Source organism: Misgurnus anguillicaudatus, chromosome 2, assembly GCF_027580225.2.
Source record: "Misgurnus anguillicaudatus chromosome 2, ASM2758022v2, whole genome shotgun sequence".
Lineage (NCBI taxonomy): Eukaryota > Metazoa > Chordata > Actinopteri > Cypriniformes > Cobitidae > Misgurnus > Misgurnus anguillicaudatus.
This window is the reverse complement of record NC_073338.2, coordinates 34,852,261-34,876,691: the sequence shown is the minus strand read 5'-3', so window position 1 is coordinate 34,876,691 and position 24,431 is coordinate 34,852,261. Positions and strand designations below refer to the sequence as shown.

Below are 24,431 nucleotides of genomic sequence, written 5' to 3'. Positions count from 1 at the left end.
CCTTTTTTCCTGTGTTTGCCTTCGCTGACTGCATATGCAGGTACTGTGAGTTCTGAATGCTCTTTCTCTGCCGTACTTTTGCTCTTCCTAGAGTGCCTCGTGCACGTTCAAATCAATCGGGTGTGCGCATGTGTGGGCAGATCCCGTAGCAACAGGGGTGGTGCCATGGTCACGAGAGAGAGTGATAGTCGCGCAAGACAATCATTTGTTTCGTCCCGAATGGAAATAATTAGCTGTATTTAAAACAGTCGTGAAAAGGTCTACAGTCACCTCTCTCCACCCTATACTTTCCTGTCGTCTCCTTAATCACTGTCTATCTAATAAAGGCAAAATGGCCCAAAAATATAACTAAAAAAAAAAAGTGTACTAAGTACATTTTCTACATTTTGTACTATTTTCGTCAAATCCAAGTATGGTTAAGTGTATTCAATTATGTATTAACTTCAACTTAACATCTATTTGACTACTTCAAGTGTTAATAATATACTAAAATGGAACAACTTTTTTTAAAAACTTTAAGTGCACTAAAATACACTGAAAAGCAAGATTCATGAGCAATTAAGAACCCTTACAGTACAATTGCATTGTATTGCCCTTTTAATGGAAATATACTTAAAAAGGCATTGCAGCGCAATTTATAGTTATGTTTAAGTACATTTTGTGCGTACACCAAAAATTATACTTTTAAAAAGTACATATTAAATACTCTTTAAATAAAGCACAACAAGTAGTAGCATACTTGTTTTATACTTCATGTACTTCAATCATATTTCTAATACACTAAAGCAGTGGTTCTCAAACTTTTTTTGCTGAAGTACCCCTTTTTATGATTTTTTCAAGCCGAGTACCCCTTAACCAGACAACAACATTTAGCTTTAAAATACAGTGAAATGAGAGTGAGACAGTTATTATATCTGATGCCCCAGAGCAGGTTTATTTATTAGTATTTATCACGAAACTGCTGGTATTTTTGAGGTTCTGGTTTGTTTTTTCTCTTAAGAAGCCACCTCTCCTAACTTAAATTTTTTTGCGCAATTATAAAGCTGCTGAACTGAAACCTTAGCGCATGCGCCCGACAAGATCAACAGGTTGAACTCGCACATGCATTTTGTACAATGTGCTTTACATTTATGATTGTTTAAATGCATCTGTATGTAGCCCGAATGTCATATAAACATACTCTCAGCATGATTTACTGATTTTATTGATGTATTCCTAAATGTCAGTTTCCACTTTCTTTCACGTACCCCCTGCAGTACCCCTAGGGGTACCCCCCATTTGAGAACCACTGCACTAAAGTATACTACTTTTTTCCCTGGGACCAGTAATGCAAAGGTGTAATGTTGTGTTAGTTATGTACAGGAAATATTAATGTGAATTTAATAATTGACACAAAATATGGCATCATTATGTAGGTTTAGGTTTTACATTAGGTTTGTCACTAGGACAGCCCTAAGTGTACAGCAAGGCATTAAAATACAAAAATAACAGGTATGCATTTCTACATAAAAACATAAAACAACTAACTGGGGGAAAATAACTATATAATAAAACAAAGGTAATGTAAAACCCCTTTCTGTGTGGAGTTTCTGCATGTTCTCCCTGTGTCAGCTTGGGTTTACTCCGGTTTCCTCCCACAGGCCAAAAACATGCAAGTTAGGCAAATTGGAGATGCCAAATTGTCCCTCCCCCAACCTGTGTATGAATCAACTGAATAAAACTTGGATTAACTGCTTCTCGCCATAAATATAGCTGTAGATGCTGGAATGGCGTAAAGAAATAAAGGAAGAAAAAATGTAAAAACCATGCAGAAAAATAGATGAAGTTAAAACATTAAATTACAATATAAAACAAGCATAAATAATGGAGTAATCTGTGGTTATACCCTTAAAGGGACAATAAGTAGGATTTACCCCCATCTAGTGGTGAAATTGTAATTTGCATTCAAACGAATAGTGCTCTCTAGCGCCTCGCTTTTCCAAATGCATGTTGCAACTATGCTAGCCGTTATGTAATCACTGATCTCCTTGTTCGGTTCAACTGGTTCACGTGTTCTGAATGAAAACGCGTTGTGGAAAAGCGTTGGTAGGCTAGTGCTTTTTGTCCCTCTCTGTTATTATAGTTTATCAATATGGCGGAATGAAATGGAAGCCTTCTTGGACTTACCCGTTCAATGTAAGTAAAAAGAAAATATTCTAAAAAAAAGTCAGATCACTGACAGCGGTAATTTGACACCAACGAGAACATATTTATGAATAAAGACATTGATTTTGATTAATAAAACACTTAAAACCCTACTTACTGTCCCTTTAACAAGGGTATGTACACAGTGGGATTAGAGTAAGCAGTGGAATATTGCAGTGAAATATTTTACAACACAAACTCAAAAGGTTTGGACAGAACACATGCTGGGTTAAAAATGTTACCCAATGTTGGGTGATGTTTTGCAATAATGGAGTAAATTAACACAGCAGTTGGGTTAAAACAACCCAATATTTACCCATTATGGGTCAAAATTTTTCATTTTATCTGTATGAACATTCTTCATACTGTATCCGGGGTTTTACATCTTTACATTCAGTTGAACATTTGTCTACTTTCTGCACATATTAAATAATACTCTATAGATGTGATATAGCTGGAGATTTGATGCTCTATCTTCACTAACTCATTAGCAGAGAAACAGAGCAGTTAAAGGTGAAGGACATCGGTATAATGGATACGAAAATATAAGAGAATGGAAAAATGGATTGCTTTATTTTCCTTTCCTTTATATTTCCAATACATCAATTATTGGAGGTCTCTCTCTCTCTGGTGCTGTGAGTTAGGGTAGTAGGCCTTGGTTTGTGTTAATCAACAGTTCGGCGTTAAAAGCCTTATCGATCAATAGTACAGCATTGTGCAGAAACAGCAACAATACCTTTCCTGGCTCTTCACCGCAGGGTTATGAGATATTCTGTTAATAACACCTGAGAAACAGCACTGGACTGTAACCAATGTTCTGCAATTGTCACACAAATAGGAAGAGCAATTGTTAGAATAAACAGACACAAATGTAGCGTATGCAGCAGACAGCTGGGCCTGCTTGTGGTGCATTAGTGATTCCCCTGCTGCGATCTACACATTCAGTGAGCTCCAGCACATTAAATGGACACAGTTTAAAAGCTCATGGCCGCACTGCTTGAATTGACTTGGGAGTCCTTGAAGGGAAGTGGCGGAGTGTTTTGTTGTGTTTTAAAAGAACATTCCTGTGGTATTGTTTGTGAAGGAGGCACTTGGGTTGGAAACCACTTTGGATGCTGCAAAAGTGAGGCATAAACAATGTGCAGTATCCTTGAAAAGTATTTTGTATGTTTATATAGATAATTCAAATCATTATTTAGAATTAATACAATCAAATAATGATGTATTTGCAAGATTTGCTTTTAATAGTTTTCCAAAAACGACAGCTTTGCCGTTATTTATTCTTATTCTTACTTATTCTGTAAGTCACTCTGTAGGAGACAAAAGGTGAAGTTTTGGTGAATAACATTCTGGGCACTCTTACCCATTTAAAGTAAGAGAAATAGATTGGCGCTGTCAAGCTTCAAAACGACAAAAGAGCCACATAAAAGCACCATAAAAGTTGCCCAAGTGATTCTTGTGCTACATTCCAGATTCTGTAGCTCAAAGCCTTTTCTCAAAGATTAATAAGCGAAACTCAATCACTTAATGATCTTCTGCGTGCAGTAGTTAACAGCTCACTAGTGAGTAATGATTTCGATTTAAGTCCATTTCTGTTTATTTAAGCCATACATACATTTAAGGTTGTAAATGGCACTTCCAGATGATGTTTATCATACCCTATAGAAGATGGGTATAGCTGAGCTATTCCTCCAAAAATCTTTTGGGTGAATTATTTCTTTAACTTAAAAGTTTGTGAATTCAGTCATTGCACACTGCGTATTTCTTACAACGCTACGCAATTTCAGAACTGTCATGCAAATGCCTTCCTACAAGAATTTAGCCCAGCAGGAAACATCAGAATCATCCTCCGCTTCTATTTATCTTCTTTATAATGATACAATACTGAACGTAATGACGAAAACAAGGCAAAAGGATGTTATTTACGCATTACTCACACCAAAAGAGCATTATGCAAATGCTGCTCGTCCTCCGTCAAACGGCTCACCATTAGGACCTCTGCTTGAGGAATTATTGTATTACGCTGCTTGAGCCTAGAACAGTTATTCAAAAATAACATTGGGAAGAAATGTGCGATAAAAGAAAAATGTTCAATGGAATTAGAAACAAGCATTGCATCTGAAGAGAATATTTAACAGTCTCACCCCCTGAAGATAATTTAAATGGCACTTTATTGTTATTGTAGACAGCACTACTGTAAAAAATGCAGCATGAAGTTAAAACAACTTGATTGTCAATTCAACCTATTATTTTCAGTTTTGACTTACCAAAAAGTTGAATTTGTTTAACTTAATATTTTACATTTGTGTAATAGCTTGTGATCTGTTAGTTAGAAAAACTTTAAGGTATTCAAATCATCACTAGCTCCATGCCTGAGGGAATTCTTAGTTTATGGAAAACTCATTAAAAAAATAACAACACAGAAACACTACATAAATCAGCCATCCGCAGAACAGCACCTAAAGGAAACAAGAGGGGACAGCTTTGCAATTAAGGGACAAGTAAGAAATGTCCAAGTCAGCAGTGTGTTCAGTCCACCGAGACACTGCTTTCCAAGTCGTAGCTTTCAAAACCTGGTGATAAATAATCGCACAATCCATTGCACCAGAGCCAATCACTCTTAAAAACATGCAATGCAACAATGTAGATATCTAATGATTTTTATTATGTTTTGTTTACCCGAGGGTGTTTCATCCTGATGTGACCGACAAGAAACAAGTTTAAAGCAAATGCTTTAAATGGAACATCACCATCTGCACAAACAGGTTATAAAATCTGCAAATACAACATTTTTTTTAACAAATGTGACCACAAAACCCATCGATTTTTATTTTATGCCAAAAATCATTAGGATTATTAGGATATGTTTAATTTTGCGAGTGGATGCAGTGCTAAGGACTTTATTTGGAGGTGTATTTCTCACTATTTAGATTTTTTTTGCCCCCTTAGATTCTAGGTTTTCAAATATTAGTATGTCCTACCCTTACAAACAATAGATGAATGGAATGTGTATTTATAATTGATAAAAAAAGGTTTTGTGGTCCATGGTCAAAAGATTTAACCTTTATTAAGGCCTTGTCCACATGGACACAGGTATTTTTATAACCGTGACTTTTTTACGTGGTTCTGCCATTCATCCACATGGAAACGCAGTATCAAGACACTGAAACCGAACAGGGTGAGGTTTTTCAGAAACACCGGTTGCGGTGTTGTCGTGTAGACAGTACAACCGGGGTTTTTGCTTCTGATTAAGGCTTCTGATTGGCCAAAGTGGCTTTACGATTAGGGTTATATCACTGCCTGCTGGTGTGGCATGCTCTTGACATCGCATGATCACGTGTTTTTGCATGTTCATGTTGGCAGAGATTTTTAAACCAAGCATGTGTGGAGGAGATTTTTTTTAAACCGCAGGAGGATAAACTCTGGTTATAAAAATACCCGTGTCCGTGTGAACAAGGCCTAAATGTTAATATTCATTCAGTAGGTATGGATGAAGACGGTTTACCATTTTGACTTTTATTCGTTGAGTTCTTGATATCAACAATTCAATTTTCACTTGTAAAAATTTTAATTCTTGATATCAGCAAATGGATTTCTAGGGGTGTAACGGTTCAAATTACTCACGGTTTGGGGGTCACGGTTTCGGTTACTCTTTATATTCTATACCACTATCTTCAAGTTTTTTCAGAAGAAGATCAGTTTGTTAACATTTAAACACAGAAGGCAAATGTGTGATGTTTCTGTCTCTGACCTGCGATCACGTGCTATGAACAACACCCTGGTGATGACAGCGCAATAAGCAACTCGCAGTGGCGGCCGGTGACTTTTTTTTTGAAGTTCATTACAACATGTATGTAGCCCGTCATGTGTATGGTACGTAATTTCAAAATATGTGTTCTGTGCTTCGAGAGATCGTGTGTGCATCACGTGTCATGCCAAAATAAGTGCCTGCTGCAGACGTGTCTAAAGGGTTTATGATTAAAGAGACGCTCGCGTTTTCCAGATACTCGAATAATCTCATGCATAATCAGAGTTTACTTTTAAGTAAGTGTCTAGGGTGTTTTTTGGAAACGTGAGCGTCTATTTTATCATAAACGGCACTTATTTTGACAAAACACGTGATGCATACAGGATCTCTCGACACGCAGGACACATATTGTGGAAAAAGGGAACCACACACGTGATAATCCGAACACTTATTTTGAATTAGCGCATCCTCGGATGAGCTGTCACGAGCCGCCACTGGTGACTCATCATATCAGATGTATTGCCTTAAGCATCCAGCACTCGCGTATTTTACAGTTTTGTCCACGTTTTAATGAGCATCTCTGCTGCAGTACTTAAAATGAAACTGGCGGTGCATCTTTTAGCATCTTTTCTCCTTCGCTTGCCGCGCTAAAGGGTCCGCGCCACACACACACACACACACACACACACACACACACACACACAGCTACACTTTGGAGGAGGAACTGTGAGGTTGGCAACAAATTTGCCTTCTTCGAGTTGATTGGACAGTAGTAAAAACTGTAATTCTTGATATCAACAATTGTATTTTTACTAGTTAAATGTCACCGGAGGCCACCATTCAAATTCAGTTTTTGATATCAAGAATTATATTTCTGATATCTGAAATTAGAATTTCTGATATCAGAAATACAATTCTTACTAGTAGAAATGTAATTCATGATATCAAGAATTGAAATTTTAACTGGTGAAAATTGAATTGTTGATACCAAGAACTAAATAAAAGTCAAAACAGCTTGCCATAAGTAGGCCAAATTCAATATTATATGAGCTAATTAATACATTTATTTTTTACAACAGTGTTTCCATTGCTAAACTGATCCCTGTGTAGCATTGTCTTATCTGTGCAAAAATCATGGTTTTCATATTATCTCACAGTTCAAAACCATCCAAAAACACTGTCTCTAACGCTTTAAAAAGTAATTAGACATCAAACTGTACGTGGAAGGTGTCTTGAAGATAAATCCAGGTAACTGAAACTGGTCGTCTTGTTCTCGTGCTGGTTGAGGAACGCTGTGTGTCTGATTGAAGGGCCCGAGGTGTCAGAGACAGGTCAAGAGCTTCATGTTCAGATGCCATGAGATACACTGTGCTCCAGAAGATGAAAAATATCACTGAGCTTTCCATCAAATCAACCATTAGTTCAAATCCTCAGGGAGTTAAACTCTTACCAGCCATATAAGACTTTTATTTTCTTCAAAAGTACGTGATCTGGAAATCACTTTGAAGAAACGCTTCAGGGTAAATTCTGTCATTATTTACAGGTACTCCCTCACGCTGTTATTTTTCACATATGTCCAACATTGTATTGAAGGTTTTGTGTTTAATTTAACCATAATGCCTTTAGATGTTAAAACAATATATTAAATGTGTGTCTAAGTGAAAGTCAAACTACATTTTGAGTATTTTATGCAGTTTTGTCCATTATGAGCTTAAAAGTGTGAACATTTTTCAGAAATGCTCTTTGTTTATCACAAAATAAATCACAACATTTGAGTTTGGAATAAATGAGTAAATAATGAGAGGATTTATTTTTGAAGTGAACTGCTCTATTAATAACAGAGGGGGAAAACAGGATTTTCATTTATATTTAATTTTGGCCTAATGTTCCAAGTTGGAAACGACAAATGAGTTTGTTTTTATTAATAATGAATGAATTAGTTTTGGTTGTTTTCTGAAACAAGCAATCAAAGTATTCTGAAGTCAAAACAAACCCCCATCCCGCCTTCAGATGAAACTCAGAATAAAAAAGCTCTGAATAAAACTCCTCTAATGGTTAATGACCAAATCTATCATGTATGCTGCCAAGCTGTCACTGTTAATTCACTTAATTTAAAACTGGTTGAATGAACCATGGTGTCTGCCAGAAGATAAATCTATCTCACTAAATACTAAAGATCATTGGTGTAACAGTTTGTTTAACTGAAACGTTATACTGTTTTTTAGTTTTGAGAATACCCATAAATTAGGATATACCGTAGTCTCGCCACAGACACTGGTGATTTGAGATAAAAAGTTATCTCAGTTCAGGTGTACTACATTAGTCTTATCCTCTTCTTCTTTGGGAGTTGGGGAGGTCTTTTAATAGGACCGTTAAAATGCTTTGAGGCTTTGAAAAAGAAATTGAGACAAATTTAAAGTTTTCTCACATATATTCCCACTTGAAAAGCATCTCTTACTTTGGCTGCAATCTGTTTTCGTAATTAGTGGGGATAAAAACATTGTTTAAATAAGCCAAATGAGACATCTTATAAGAGTTTCAGTTCAGTAATTTGATTTAATGTCATGGTTACCTTAACTACCCCATTTTAGCGAGTGTTTTCTTGCCAGTATGTTCACTAGGGGATAGAGGTACTGTTTTTTTTTTCATTATTATGCTGTTCCAAGGATATAGTAAGCTGACACCGAAAGCAGTATTTTAAGGTAACACAAACACATGTTCGACATGAAGACTGTACCAACTTAATGCGGCCTAATTATTCTGCCCATTATGCTTTGTTTTGGACAGTTAAAGGCAGCATTGCACTTATCTTTTCCAAAAATGCAATCCCATAATGCACTGCTACTAGCTTGGATTTCTTTTAACAATTATTAGCAGAAATTTTGTTTCTTTGTCTAAATACGTTTTTTGAGTGAATAAAAAAAAATTTACTCAATATTTGTTGTTGTAAAAAAAATTTAATTGGTTTAAAATAATTTAAGTTGGTTTAACATTTTAAGATTGATTTGACTTTAAAAAGTTGACGAAAAAGTGTGTAAAATTGTGTTCATTAATATTTTTGAGTTGAATTAAAGAGGACATATCATAAAAATCTGTCTTTTTCCTTGTTTAAGTGCTATAATTGGGTCCCCAGTGCGTCTATCAACCTAGAAAATGTGAAAAAGATCAACCCAGTAACTTAGTTTTGGTAAACCATTCTCTGCAAGCACGTGAAAAAATAAGTAATTGAAATCTGTCTCCCCTTGTGATGTCAGAAGGGGATAATATCGCCCATTAATCTGCACTATCCAACCACTACACTGTCATTTAGTGCAGAGAGAGAGAGAGAGAGAGAGAGAGAGAGAGAAAATAATTGAGTTTCAATTACAACAAACCACTCTTACGGCAATTAGTGTTTGCATTTCAGCAGCTCATTTGCATTTAAAGGCCACACACAAAAACGGCACATTTTTGTTCACACCTACAAAGTGGCAATTTTAACATGTTATAACAAATTATTTATATAGCATTATGAGCTAAAACTTCACGTACTAACTCTGTGGACACCAAAGATTTATTTTACCTCTTAAAAAATTCTTATGAAATGTCCCCTTTAACTCAAAAGTGTAAGGCAAATAGGTAACTTACTTTTTTAAGTATAATCAACTTGGTTTTAAGTCGTTAAATCGTTTACAAGTCATTTCAATCCTTTAATTGACATGACGAGTTGCTTTAACTTGTAAAATAAAGTTGAATTAACAAAGGTTATTGACTTTAAAAAGTTTAAACAAGTCACCTTGTTTGTCCATCAAGTTGAATCTTTGGAGTCTTATTTAAGTTCCATTTACAACTTGTGTTTCTCTGTGGCAATAAAGCTTTGAGAGAAATACAACTATAGCTCCTCCCCACTATGTTGCTTTCTTAGAATGACACAATACACAGATGCTTGATAATTGTGTTGCATTACAGTTCCTGGTGGCCCAGTCCAAATTTTAAACTCTCTATTTATTTGGACCATTAATATAGTAGAATTATAAATACAGTGTTTGTATTAAATAAGTTCAAAGCTTATAAATGTACAGTGGCGGCCGGTGACTTTTTTTTTCGAGGGCGCGTGATGCGAAGTTTGTCACAACATATATGTAGCCCGTCATGTGTGTGGTTCGTCATTTCAAAATATGTGTTCAGCTTGTCAAGTGAACCTATGTGCATCACGTGTTTTGTCAAAATAAGTGCCTACTGCAGACGCGTCTAAAGGGTTTATGATAAAAGAGACGCTCGTGTTTGCCAGATACTCGCATAATCTCATGTGTAATCAGAGTTTACTGTTAAGGCGGTGTCTTTCGTGTATTTGGTGAACGTGAGCGTCTCTTTTATCACAATCGCCTTTGATGCGTGTGCAGCAGGCACTTATCTTGACAAAACACATGATGCACATGGTTCACATGACGCAACAAACACATATTTTGAATTTGCACCCCTCTGAAGAGCAGTCATCAGCCACCACTATAAATGTACATTGACCAAATGCGTATTACAATGGGATACATTTGAACATTGATTTATAGCCATCAATCACAGACATTGCACACACATTGGTCAGAGACTAAATGTAAGAATTTTAAAAAACACTTTGGTGAAATTACATGCTGTAGAGCAATTCTAGCAACAACTTATTGGTTAAGTTTCTTACTATGCAAGTTAAGTATATACTACGTTTTTATACAATCGGAGCTCTTAGCTGTTACAATTACTGAATGCTTTTTTGACACTTAGACTGACAGTAATGTTAGCCAAATTAATGAAGTAGCAATTTCTGCCTCATTTCCATTTCTGTTGAGAGAGTTTTTCTCTTTATACTCAGAAGCAGAAGGGTCACATTACCGACACTCTCACTGCAGTTGCTCTTCATGCTAATGGTCAAGTAGCTTTTAAAACATTCATCCTTGAACGAAAATGATCCTGCAGCCAGAGACTCAATACAAGTAATACCAGTGTTTTTGTCATTTAGAGATTCTAAGATGAAGCTATGGCATACGAAGTCATGATACGACTGCTCTTTGTCTGCTCAAAATTTTCGGTAAAGATGCAATCTTACATACTGTAAAAGAACTGTATTTTTTTCCTGCTCTGATCCACCTTAGACTCGACCAGCCATCTGAGCAATAGTTTTATTTTTTAAAGATTTTAAAGTAAATTTATGCACCTAAATAAAAGGTACTTCATAGCGATGTCATATTAGAACCATTTTGGTTCCTCAAAGAACCATTCATTCATACTGCAATCAAAGCATTGACATTCAGTACATCTTTAACATTCAGTAACATTTCTTCAATGATATGCAAATAACATGTTACATGAGGGCATTTCATACATCTTTTATTCTTTAAGAGCTCACTATTTCTTATTTTACTAGTTGTTGTGTTCTTATTGTTTCATAATCATAAAGTGTATTTCACACTGCATTGATGACTGCTGCACACTGCAATTCAGCCAACAGCGAACACGTTTTGTTTGAATTGTGGATGCAAACCAAGTGCATCTGGGGCTCCAGGGCAAATTGTTTTGTGCACCACCCACCATGCAACATAATATAGCCATTAATGTGTACAATTTAATGGAGAATAAACCACTTTTTCAGCAGCAAACACTTTTTGAAAGTCAAATAAATTTTGTCATTTCGGCAAAACTTTAATGAGGTTGCTATTAGTATTCAGAGCCAAATTAACACTTACTTTAATTATGCTCTATATAAAGTCAAATAATCACTGCTGACTGACTTTACTGAGAGGGAATTGCAGCAGTTGTATATGTGTGTGTGAGTTTATATGTTCTTGAGTGACTTTATGATTCTTGACTAAAAGTAAGAAAAGAAAACAGGACAATCCAAATAACCAGTGTGTTTATAGGATTATATTGACTGTTTTATATGCCTTGTCAACCAGCAGGAAAATAATGCAAATGATGCTGCCCTCACACTGGTTGTAGTGGTCTAAAGAATTGCCCATACAAACCAACTTTTATGTGTGTAGTTTAAGTTTCGCCTACGTTGTGGATACCAAAAGTGCTCACAAGGGTAGTAAAACTGCTTTGTGGGGCCAGCTAATGGTCCCCATGAGGAAAATGGCTTAATAATTATACCAATAATGTTTTAATTAAAATCTAAAAGTGTTCAGTAGATAGTCCGCATTGTGATAAAACAATGTGTGTGTGCGTGCGTGTGTTTGTGTGTACTGTGGTTGTAATCCACCCAGTGGTGCAATGGATTCATTTTACATTATCCAAGGAATACCCTTGATGAAGGACAATAAGACATGAGCAGTCTTTTAAAAACATAGAGTATGAGATAGGATGAAGAATAGGATAATTTAATGGCATATCATTAGAAGATTTTATACGCACATTGTAAACACACAGTTTCCTGTAATGGTAATGGTATATCTAGTGATCTAGTAGACCAATTTCTGCTTTCTCTGACTCATCTCGGACTTGTTCCTTCAAAGACTCTGTCTTGACTCGGTCTTGGACCACAGTTAGAGGAGAAGGACTTGTAATTTCAGACCGAGTCCTCGAGACCAACGCATTTTTTATGTTCATATAAAAAAACACACAACACATGAAAATGACATCCCATGGTGCAATGCAAAGATACTGCCATCAATCCTCTAAACAATTCCCAATCTAGCTTAGTCTGTAGGCCTAACTGTTGATTATTAACTGGGGTGATATTAAATCATGAATATGAAAACTGACATGTTTTCATGGTCTTGTTCTTGACTCGGAGTTGCTTCCTCAAAGACTTTGTCTTGACTCGGCCTCGACTCTATTTGAAAACAAACGGACTCGGTCTCGACTCGGTCTCGACCCTTCAAAGACTTGGTCTTGACTAGACTCGGCATAGGCGGTCTCGTCCCCATCACTATATCACTACAGCCAGGGACGGATTATGGCGATGATGTGCCCTGGGCACAGATGTCTCAAAGGCCCCCTTTTCCAATTTTTCGGGCAACAGCGTTGCACCTGTATGCACAGGGCTCAAGTGTTGGTTCGCCTCTGCCTGTATGCCCCATCATACAGGATTAACAATGGCACTAATACGCAGGGAGAGAATGCACACAATATTCTGTACTTTCACACCACAAATTGGTTTATTTATATCTCACCAGTATCTGTCAACATACTGTACAACATACTCCAAAAAGACGAGCGGAGCTTTTCACTCAAAGTTGAATATTTTTGAACTCTCGATGCTCAGCGCTGAGCACGAATAAAACCCCGAGCGCCGGTTTTCAGCGCGGAAAAAAACAGCTAGCTGCTTGCTTATTTGAAAAACGCAGAGTTTCCATTGGAATCAATTGAAAACATGCGCCGGCCGCGGGGGTAAAAGCTTTGGTGTGTCCAGCCCCTAGCTTAGAACAAAAAGGTTGGTTTAAAAAAAGTTGGTTTAAATTTACCTTAGCTGAGGGGTATCTTTCTCGATTTCCTCAGAAAAAACGCTTCCACCACATCATCAAATTCCAGTTCCCTCACAAGATCGCATTCAATGGCCATTAAAGACATTTTGCTTCTTAGTTCGTTTTTTACTCTTGCCAGAAAATGAACATTCTCCTTCACAATTGCTGACTGGCATGGTGAGGAAAAGCTGTCCTTTTGTGCTTTCTTATCATTGATCCACTTGGTTGTGGTTTTAAACTCATTTTTGTTTTGGTCTTTGAGTAACCGTCTTCTACGCGTGACTTTTATATTACACAATGCTTTTCACTCGCATCTAGATGTCCCTTTCAACAGCGCAGCAATACATTAAAATTATTAATTTGATTTATTTACTAGTTAATACTTTGCAACTGCAAAAAAAATCACATTATTCCTCAATATTTAACAAAATTTTACTGAAAATAAAATTAAAATATATACTTGAAAATAATACACACAGTAAATTTGACAGGGCCCCCTGCTGGCCCAGTGCCCTGGGCAAGTGCCCAGTAGGCCCGTGCGTTAATCCATGCCTGATCTGAGCAAACACCTAGCAAGCCGGCACAGGAATGTGAAACTTACTGAAAAAAACCCTGAACCCCCAGCTGACATGATCGCTATGTTACATAGTATAGCATAACGTATATTATAGAAGGTGCATTCCTTTGCACCTCCCCAAAGAAAATGTATGACAAAAAACAATTCTAAAACTTAACATTTTAATTTAACAAAACATTAAATTATACAAAGTAGTGCTGTTGATTAGTAGCCTTATTTTTTAGGTTTAATTACACAGAATTCATGATAAATTAATGTATTTTATAAAACATCATAAAACTGCGGCCCCCTGGCACTATCTTGCGCCCCCCCCAATTTGAGAACCACTGTACTATAGTACCATTTCTATAAATACTGAACTATATGCTACTATGGAACTCTGCTGCTCTCTAGTGGTATCTTTTTGTGACAGGTGACCAAACTCTGAAACAGGGCTATGAGTTTTATAATTTTTTATAATTAAAAAAAATGTTAGTCACCAAACTATATGTTTGAGTAAACACAGTAGCATAAACGCCACCATGCAGTAGATAATATTACCTATCGATTTATCCCTGTTGTTGAAGGAGATGAGTCATCTCAGATGAGGGTTATTGTACTCCAGGACAGTAAATATTTCTCAAAGTAGGTTTGTTTTCAGAAAGTCATTTCAATAGGCCTATACCTTTTTATCAATGATTCATATCAGTAGTTGGCTTTGTTGCTTTCGTTTTGGGGTTTTGGTTTGGTTTGGTTTGACGTCACTATACAAAACCAATTTCAGACCACACAAGCATTTATGTAATGGACTTTTGACACAAAACCTCAGTTATTGCTATGTTATTACTATATTAATACTGCTATAATATTACTATAGGAAATTGTAGGATACTATAGTATGTATTACATTAATTATGTAGTATCATTTCTATAGATAGTACATTATATTATACTGTAGTGTTCATAAATAATGGTAAGCTCGTAAGCTGTAATAAATGCTTTAGTATACTTCCATATTTATTTAGGTTCAAAACTACTATCTAGGAATTTACTATAGTAATAATAGGTTAAATTTAATTGCAATATTGTAAGTTTTATTCATGTGGGTGAGAGCTTTCTTCACATTCTCCATGTGAAAGACTCCACTATGACACTTGTATTAAAGAAACAGTTCACCCAAAAATTAAAATATACTTACTTTCATGTTGTTACAAACTGTATAAATTTTATGAAGAAAGATATTTTTGAGGAATGTTTGAAACCAAACTGATCAGAGGCCCCATTGACTTCCATAGTAGGATAAAAGAATAGTTAATGGGGCTCTTGATTGGTTTGGTTTCAAGCATTCCTTAAAATATCTTCCTTTGTCTTAATCAGTACAAAGGTATACAGGTTTGTAACAACATGAGAATGAGAAAATGACAGAATTTTCATTTTTGGGTAAACAATCCCTTTAACATGGCTTTATATGTCATATAAAATTACATAGTTTTTCTTTGCATTATTGTCACATGTATATTACTGTTTAAACAGTTAAAGTGATAGTTCACCTAAAATGAAAATTGTGTTATCATTCACTTAACCTCATGTTGTATTAACAAATTTGCATCATATGAGGAGGTTTGGATTGTGTAATGATACTGTAGGCCTTGATACCTGAAGCCTTATGTATTAGTCAGAGTATTGACATTTGACATCTGATATCATTTTTATTTATAATATTTTTTCTAAATAATAATCTCAAATGCCCCCTCCCCATCTATAGATAGGAGTTTTAGCAGCCACACAAAGGATGTGATGTCACAGAGAAACCAGAAATACATATTTGGAAGGCATCAGTCAAGGTTCTTATCAGTGTGCCATTTAGTTTTGTGTCAACTAAATTAATCATCCCACTGCTGCTTGTTAGTTTGCCAACAGTTGTTGGTTAAATACAGCTGAGTGTAAAAAAAGATCCCTTGAGATCTGAGCAACACATAACACAGAGTGTGGGCTGCATGCTGTCTTTAAACCTTTCTCTCTCATTCTCATGCATTACTCATCAGACAGGGTCAAAACACTGTGCCTCTCACAAGGGTTTGCTACGTTAATCTGAAATGTAGCTTTTTTGTTCACAAGACAGAACTCCAAATTCATACTGTCTTTTGCAACAGGGAAATTTACAGAGGGGGTGTGGTCACCATATATATATATATATATATATATATATATATATATATATATATATATATATATATATATATATATATATATATATATATATATATATATATAAAATCAGTTTTATATAGTTTTTAATTTCAGATGTTTTCAAAAAAAGTGTAGCTTCTGTAATCAGCGTTAAAGCAATAAATCCCATTCTAAAACCCTGTATTTCATCTACTGTAGTGTGAAATACAGTTCATTTGTTACAGGGACAGCCCTTCTGTATGCTGAGGTTAGGTGTCACTTTCAAGAGTCAAATGGGGATAGTTTTGTTATTGGCATTTTGTGGGTGTTGAGTGCGACCTTTTGAATATCAGTGGAGATCTATTACTATTAAACCACATGACTCCTCCTGTAATCACGAAATAATTAAGGTTTTATATGTTGCCTATCTCATGCTTTTACTGCCAGTGTTATGGATTTTGAACTTCCTGTGAATTTTGTACGGTAAGTAAAGTGAAATAAAAAAGCATGAAATTAAAATTGAAGTAACATAAACAAAAAATGTAACTACTGTAGGTGGTGCCTAAAACAATACTAGATTTTACATTCTCTTGTTGTTAGATGTATTGTTATTATATGAAAACATATTAAAATATATATATTTTGTGAATTGTCCAATGAACTTAAATGAAATAAGTTAATGCAACACATTTTTATTTATTTAATTTTTTTGTCTCAAATTAATTTTATCATGTTCAATCCACTTAAATGTTTTAAAAAAATTACATTACATTTTTCATCAAAAAATAATTTAAGGACCACATGAATGAGTTTTGTTGCTTTTACTAACTGGGCCATGGATCTGTATTTCCCAACATGCTTTGCATGCAAATGCCTTTGGAGAGTAATGTTTCAAGTGTTATTTTATGGCTTTTAAGAAAGACTTTATACTAATGTTTAATGTTTGTTTATCTTATTGATTTAGAAGAGCTTGTGTTTTTCGAATTGTTTTTTAGCTTGTGCAGAAGAGTGGCGGTTGTGGTTAAGTTGTGAATGTGAGGTATTTCAAACATGTGCTTATGCTAATTAGTATGATGTAGAAACTTTTGGTTTAACAAGACAATTTTTGTTTGAATTAACTTGTTTTGGCCTTGTTGAACAGACCAACAGAGGTGGAAAGTAACGAATTACATTTACTCACGTTACTGTAATTGAGTAGTTTTTTTGTGTATTTTTACTTTTTTGAGTAGTTTTTAAAATCTGTACTTTTACTTTTACTTAAGTATGTTTTATTTGTACTTCGCTACATTTTAAATCATATCCGTTACTGAGTAAAAAAATTTTTAAAAAGCAAAGTGATAAAGAAGCGAAACGGATGTAAATGGGCGGGGCCCGGGGAACGCGCAAAAAGAACCATGTAGATGGACGAGACAGGCGCGCGCTAATGCAGACCCGCCTCAGTTCAAATCTTATGAAAGAAACCCCTGGTCATATTTAAGCGACCACTTTCCACTGACGCGAAGCGAGTGTTTCTTTTCTATGAAAGGTAGGATTCATGCTCTTAAGTACGAAATTGCACGACGCGTTTTTAATACCATGCGCATTATCTTCCGAGGTCTAGCAGCTTCGCGTCAAGTCAAACAGAACTTCAAAACGTCCTCGAGAATGCGCAGGTCATTAGACATTGCAGAGAGAGAGAGAGAGAGAGAGAGAGAGAGAGAGAGAGAGAGAGAGAGAGAGAGAGAGAGAGAGAGAGAGAGAGAGAGAGAGAGAGAGAGAGAGAGAGAGCACGCGCGAGAGAGAGAGAGAGAGAGAAGAATAAATGTCATCAGATACCCAGGTCAGGGAAGTAAGAAGATAATAAACGTGTCAAATGTATATAGACATGGCACTCATCTCATTATATGCTCATTTAAACTATATATAGTTTAATAAAATAATGTATGTTACCAGCAATACATCAATTATAACCTTACTATAGTGATTGTATTTACAAGCTGCTGACCACCTTCAAAAGTGCATAACTCACATGTAAAAATCATTAAACAATTCCATAAATGTTTCTTAGTTTAAAAAAGCTTTTTATTTTATTAACTTTTTGTTATTGCACTTTAATTGTAAAGATGTTCCTACAATTAAAAACAACTAGTTTGAGATGTATATTCCCTTGTCGTTTTTGAACTATACTAGAATCCTCCACCTCTCCCCGCTGTAAAAAAAAGTAACTTTTACTCTGAGTAAAGTTAAAATGACTTACTTTTTACTTTTACTTGAGTAGATTTTTAGACAAGTAACTTTACTTTTACTTAAGTAAAATATTATTAAAGTAACTTTACTTTTACTTGAGTACAATATTTTAGTACTTTTTCCACCTCTGCAGACCAAATAAAGTTTTTGTTACCTAAACTAAGTTTATTGAACAAGATATTTTTAGGACCAAAAAATGTTTTATTTATTAAGTTGGTGTAACAAAAGATGATTTTTTTAATTAACTTATTTTATTATTTTTGTACAGACCTAAACTAATTGTGTAAAAAGTTTTTCTGAATTAAATTAAGTAACAATTATTGAGTGATATAACATATTTGGGAAAATTTACAATTTTTGTTAATTCACAGAATTAGAGCTACGAAATTATACTCTTAAGGGGGTCGCATACCGGCCGCGCAGCTCAGCATCGCGTCGAGTCACGTCTAGGACAATTCGGGGGTATTGTAAACCGGAAGTGCACATTAAATAGCACAAGCTTCGTCAGATAGCGTCTACTTCAAAATGCAAAATATACGTAAGCAGTGAAACGCCTGTGACTTTTAGAACGGCACGGCACTAAGCTGCGCGTCCTGTGTGCAAACCTCTTCAGTCGATAAATTGATATCAATTGGGAGCAATGATTTTATTTTATATTCTATGAAAAATATGCATTGAATGCACTGTACATTAAGTTGGCCAATCACACCAAACACGATTTAAATGCTTGTAAATGCAAGGCATGCCTTTATTTTGGTCACTTTAAAAAATAGCAGTGCGGCACAGCTTTTTTATTGCTAGGCAACCACCGAGGCACACTGAAAAAAATGGACTTAGTGGGTCTTTGAATTTAAATAAAATAAACATGTATATGCAACACAAAATATTTATATTCCTTGTGTAAACATAATTTAATTGATTAGGATTAAAATGTTTTGTTTGAATGTAAAATGAACACATTATTCTCACATTGATTAAAATTGATTGAATTGAATACTTAAAACAATAAAATTGGGTTTGGACACAAAACGGCACCTCCTGAGCAGCAGGGGCAGTATAGCTCATTGAGAAGGACATCGATTGCCATAAAAGAAGAATAAAGATCGTTTTTTTGGGCGCCAAAATGAAGACTAAGCACAGCAGTCACTGCCAGTCAGTCAGAAGAACTCTCTCAGACGGACACCACGTTATTAAAGTAAGTTCTATTATTTATTTATGTTCGCTTCATACGTGATATATCTTCACTAGATAGACTATTTTTTTGTTTACAATATGTAGCCATTGCAATGACTTGTAGTAAATATTAGTTTGGAGGAGGTTGGTGGGGTAAGTCAGTCAAGCTCATAAAGAAAAACACAGCGTTTTAAAAACGTCAGCTGTTTAATGTTATTTCACGTTTGGTAGTTTTATCTGAGTTGAAAACTGTCAGCTTTGAGTTGACTTTTGAGGCACTTTTTACTCAGTTGTTCTATGGAAACCTGTCAGGACAAATAAAACGCTAACCAAAAGTTATTCTGTCCAGAGTAACGTTATCCATGTAAGTAATTTACCAGATGATATCAATTGACTACATTAATAATGACATTGCGTATGAAACAAACGGTCTGCTTAATCAGATTATCAGACCCGCGTCAGTTATTCGTGACTTCGCTACGCCACGAGCAACACTTGATTCTATTAGAAAAAGCTTTTTGAAATGTCTCGCGTGACGTCTGGTATATTAACTGGAAAAAAAAATCGCTTTGAAGTGCCACACCTTAAAGCTGACGTTTTCAGAAGAGCACCTTGTTGTTTTAAGATCTCATTTTGTCCAAAATTGCGTCCTATGACAGATATAATACTTATTTCATTATTGCTCTGTGTATGTGTGACCTTCATCATTTGAGGTTGTGTGTTGATTTCACCTGAATATTTCCTCTTATAGGTCCATCATCCTTGCATGCGCTACACAGCATTGGTAAGTCATTTCTTTCACTTTTGTACTGCTGTTAGGAGCTAAATCTTATTTTTGTAACTAATATACAATTATTATTCTTTGACTCGCAGTACTCAAATATACAATGGTTGGTTAATTTGTTTTCAGATAAATGCTGAATTTGAAAGAATCACTACTGTCTTATGTTCCTGCGTGTCACCTGGACCTCCAATCCAAAAACCTGATGAAACTCTTCTATCAGAAAGGAGGACAGCTAGCAAAAAGGCTTCAAACAATCAATGATCAAATGACAGAAGTAAGTAATATAGATTCATAGACATAAAAATGTGTAAACCTTGTTGGAAGTACAGAACATTTAGTATGTTTTAGTTACAACATCTTTTGGCACACGGGTCATTAAAACACCTGGGAAGATTTAAAGGGGTAGTTCATCCAAAAATAAAAATTCTCATCACTTACTCCCTATCATGTTGTTACAAACCTTTATAAATGTCTTTGTTCTGTTGAACACTAAGGAAGATATTTTGAGGAATGTTTGTAACCAAACCAATCATAAGCCCCATTCACTTCCATAGTGGGGAAAAATAATACTATTGAAGTGAATGGGGCTCATGAACAGTTTGGTTGCAAACATTTCTCAAAATAAATATCTTCCTTCATGTTAATCAGAACAAAGACATTTATACAGGTTTATAACAACATGAGAGTGAGAAAATGAGAGAATTCACTTTTGCTGTGATTGTCAGGTATGGTAGCACACACTCGAAATGTGGCCTCTTTATTTAACTCATTCCAGTGTAGTGAACACACACACACACACACACCCAGAGCAGTGGACAGTGCAGCTGCCTTGCTTTGTAACCCATATATTTGTAACCAGTTGTAACATGCTGTGGCAATGCACATGGGTCTGTATACTTACATTTATATTTGTTTGCATTGTACTAATTTCCAATGACACTTTTATTGTAACAGTAACCTTTTTTCTGTTTCTTTAACTACATTTGTCTGTTTTGTACAGGGCATGGATAAAGTCAGCATCAGTGAGGTCATTTGAAGACACCACTGTTGGGATTTGTGCTCTCAAACAACCTGCTTCTTGTGATGATCTTTGTATAGTCCTGGAAGGCATGAAGGTGTTGCAACATCGTGCCATGTTGTTTGAGCTGATGTATGCCTTAAACCTGAGCTATCCTGATCTCCGCTTTATTTTTGAGGAAATCCAAAAGATTTTAATGGAACTGCATTGAGAGTAACTTTAACGAACAGTTTCTTTCAGTGAAAGGATCAGAAAGACTGTACTGCTCATTTTTGACTTTGTTTATCTGTTTTAAGTGTTTTCTCTTATTAATACATTAACCGTTTGCTGCTCAGAGTCGATTTTGGAAATGGTTGTTGTATTTTGTTTTTGTTGAATCTTTGATTAACAGTTTATACAAATGCTGTAGCTCTGACTTTCTGAAGGATTGATATTTTCCAGTTTGTAAATCCATTTTAAAAATAATAGTACTTACTGTTTTGCATGTCTCTTTGGAATGCAGTGTTTGTGTTTTAGCACTTCTAAATCTACTGTGATAGTAACTATTTTAAACATTTGGGTCAGTTTCATCCTAATATAACTAGGGCCTAGTCATGGCTTAATCTACAACCTGTTTGGGAAATTGCCCCTTTATGTATGTACTGCATGTGCTGATTGTTGTAATAGTTATTGACTGTTATTGAATTAATGTGTAGTGATTTAAATGAATTGATGATCTGAAAGCAGTGGTTTGCCTCAATATCACTAAACATTTGTACAAAACTCTTCACTTTTTATGCCAATGCAAATGTATTTTGTATTTAAAAAGAAATAAATAACATTTGGATAATTATGGGTGATTATTCTGGTGCCAGAGACATAATGAAATTGCTTTAGAGTTACATAATCCCATAATATAAGCATTAAAAAAGCATGTTGGAATTACAGATGAAAATCTAGTCCCCTTACATAATTAAATTACTTAAACATTACAAAATAAATGTGTTATAGTAAAGAGAAATATCACTTTGAGTCAACATATTTGTATTAGACTACTTAAAATAATTAAAATGTTTTGGTCTGACACATAAAAATTATTTGAGGAAAATTATTTTGGTTTTAAACAATCGGATCATGTGGGACCGATGTACACATTAAAATTACGTAAATTGAAAGGATTTTTTTTTTCAGTGCAGCTGTCCTGTCAATAAGATACTGAAGTGTGAACGCTCTTTTGCTGTTATCTTTTTTATTAGCAGAAACGAATGCTTGCTCTGACCTTTATCGAGGGTGAGAGGTGCAAAATAGACAGTCAGTGACTGCAGTCTGGCAAGCAATATACTTAAGTCACTTACTGTAAAAGTGTCTGCCAAATGCATTAAATGCAATGAAAACTGTTATGTCATGAATATAAGAGAAAATAAAGAGATTCCATTTACAAAAACATACAAATTTGGGTGTACGAATTGCACACCTTGTAAAATATAAATTGCCTTGAGATTATGTTGGGCTTTGGTCCCTCTTGCAAATTAGTTAAACCTTTATATATGCCGGCTATCTTAAAAACTTTAGCACAACAGATGGTTTTTATTTAGTTCATTTAAGACCAATGATAGATATTCAATATTACTTTTGATAACATCTTTTCAGAAGTGTATAAAACGTCTTTGTGTAAGCTTAGATTGACTCATCGATAGTGAGATACGGAGATACATAAACCTTCTTGTTCATACAAAATTCTCACTTTATTATTACAGGCTTAAAGGTTCCATTCTTTCTGTGTTTTTAAAGCTTTGATTGTGTTTACAGTGCGCAATATAACATGTGATCATGTTTTACGTGTAAAAAACCGCAGTATTTTTCACACAATTTACTTATCTCTATAGTGCTGTTTTCACTGTCCTCAAAACGGTCTGTCTTCCTTGTCCTATAAAGTCCCTCCTTCAGAAATACGTAACGAGTTATGATTGTGTAGTTTGTTTAGTTTGTTGTGATTCAACAGACTAGCATAGCCGTTTGAGCCAAAACTGGCGATTGACGTATTCCTGTGGGCGGAGCTTAGTCAAAAACTCTTATATTGACGTCATTAAAGGAGGAAGTAGAGTACAAACCGGCCGTTTGCTGTAGGCTTTGAAAGGGAAATTCTGTTAAAGAAAATATATCGCCTGGCAGTGAACTTTGGGTGTTATCATTTTAAAGGTATTATTTATGCTCTAACAGTCACATTACACTCTAACTAAAGTTTGAAAACTGGGATCAGGAAGAACGTGACCTTTAAATTTTTTTTAAATAACCACAAAAGTTGAACTCTGAATAATTATGCATTTTGACTAAAGTAATTAGTCATGTCTATTCAGTACATCATCTTTCACACAGGCAGTTCTGCAATTATGTACTGTATGCTGACAGAAAGTGAGGGATCTCTAGGAGATATGTGGGAATATATTTCACATTAGTCTTTGTGGGGTCTTTCTAACTGAGAGCCATTAAGTCTGATTTATGGATTGTTTTACCTCCAACAGTTCATTTTGTCCAGGAGTGCGTAGGCAAGACACACTCATGCCCACTGCTGTTACCACTGACCTGCACATGAGGGGTTCACTCAGTTCGTCATAGCTTTGTCATGCACTATGATTTCTTTAAATGTTAAACTATTGTAAATGAAATGTAATTTTATGTTATAATGAACTAGGGAGTATACTGTAATAAACATTTCTTTATTGAGTCATTGTGTGTTACCCTTCTACGCAACATGATCTCACAAAGTTCCGTGGGATAGTCACGGAATATTGTGCTAATTTTTCCGTGGCATTCTCACGGATCTCCGCATTTTTCCGTGGCCCTGCTACGGACTGTCTTTTTCTGTGGCATTCTCACGGATTGGTTACTCAACTGCTTTTTCCTATTTTCAAACCATTTTCGCTTCGGTTTAGGGTTAGATTTGGTGTTTGCGTTAGTATGTCACTTTAACTATTGGTTTATACTATTTTTTCTGATTTATTCTTTTATATTTTCTAAACTTTAAACAATTGTCGCCTGGCGTTGGAGTTAGAGTTGGGTTTGGGTAGGGATGTCATTTCATGTAAATCTAACCCTAAACCGAAGCTAACCCTAAACATTCTACCATATGTTGAAAAAATAATAATATTTCACACATAGGC

At 35.3% G+C, this 24,431-nt stretch overlaps 1 long non-coding RNA gene across 1 annotated transcript; it reads left to right on the top strand.

The window, feature by feature from the left end:
* Positions 1-19,134: 19,134 nt before the first annotated feature.
* LOC129452108 (uncharacterized) lies at positions 19,135-22,123 on the top strand. Its single transcript, XR_012357957.1, has 4 exons — positions 19,135-19,511; positions 20,241-20,273; positions 20,400-20,547; positions 21,274-22,123. It is a non-coding gene; the product is annotated as an uncharacterized lncRNA (long non-coding RNA).
* The last annotated feature ends 2,308 nt before the right edge of the window (positions 22,124-24,431 follow it).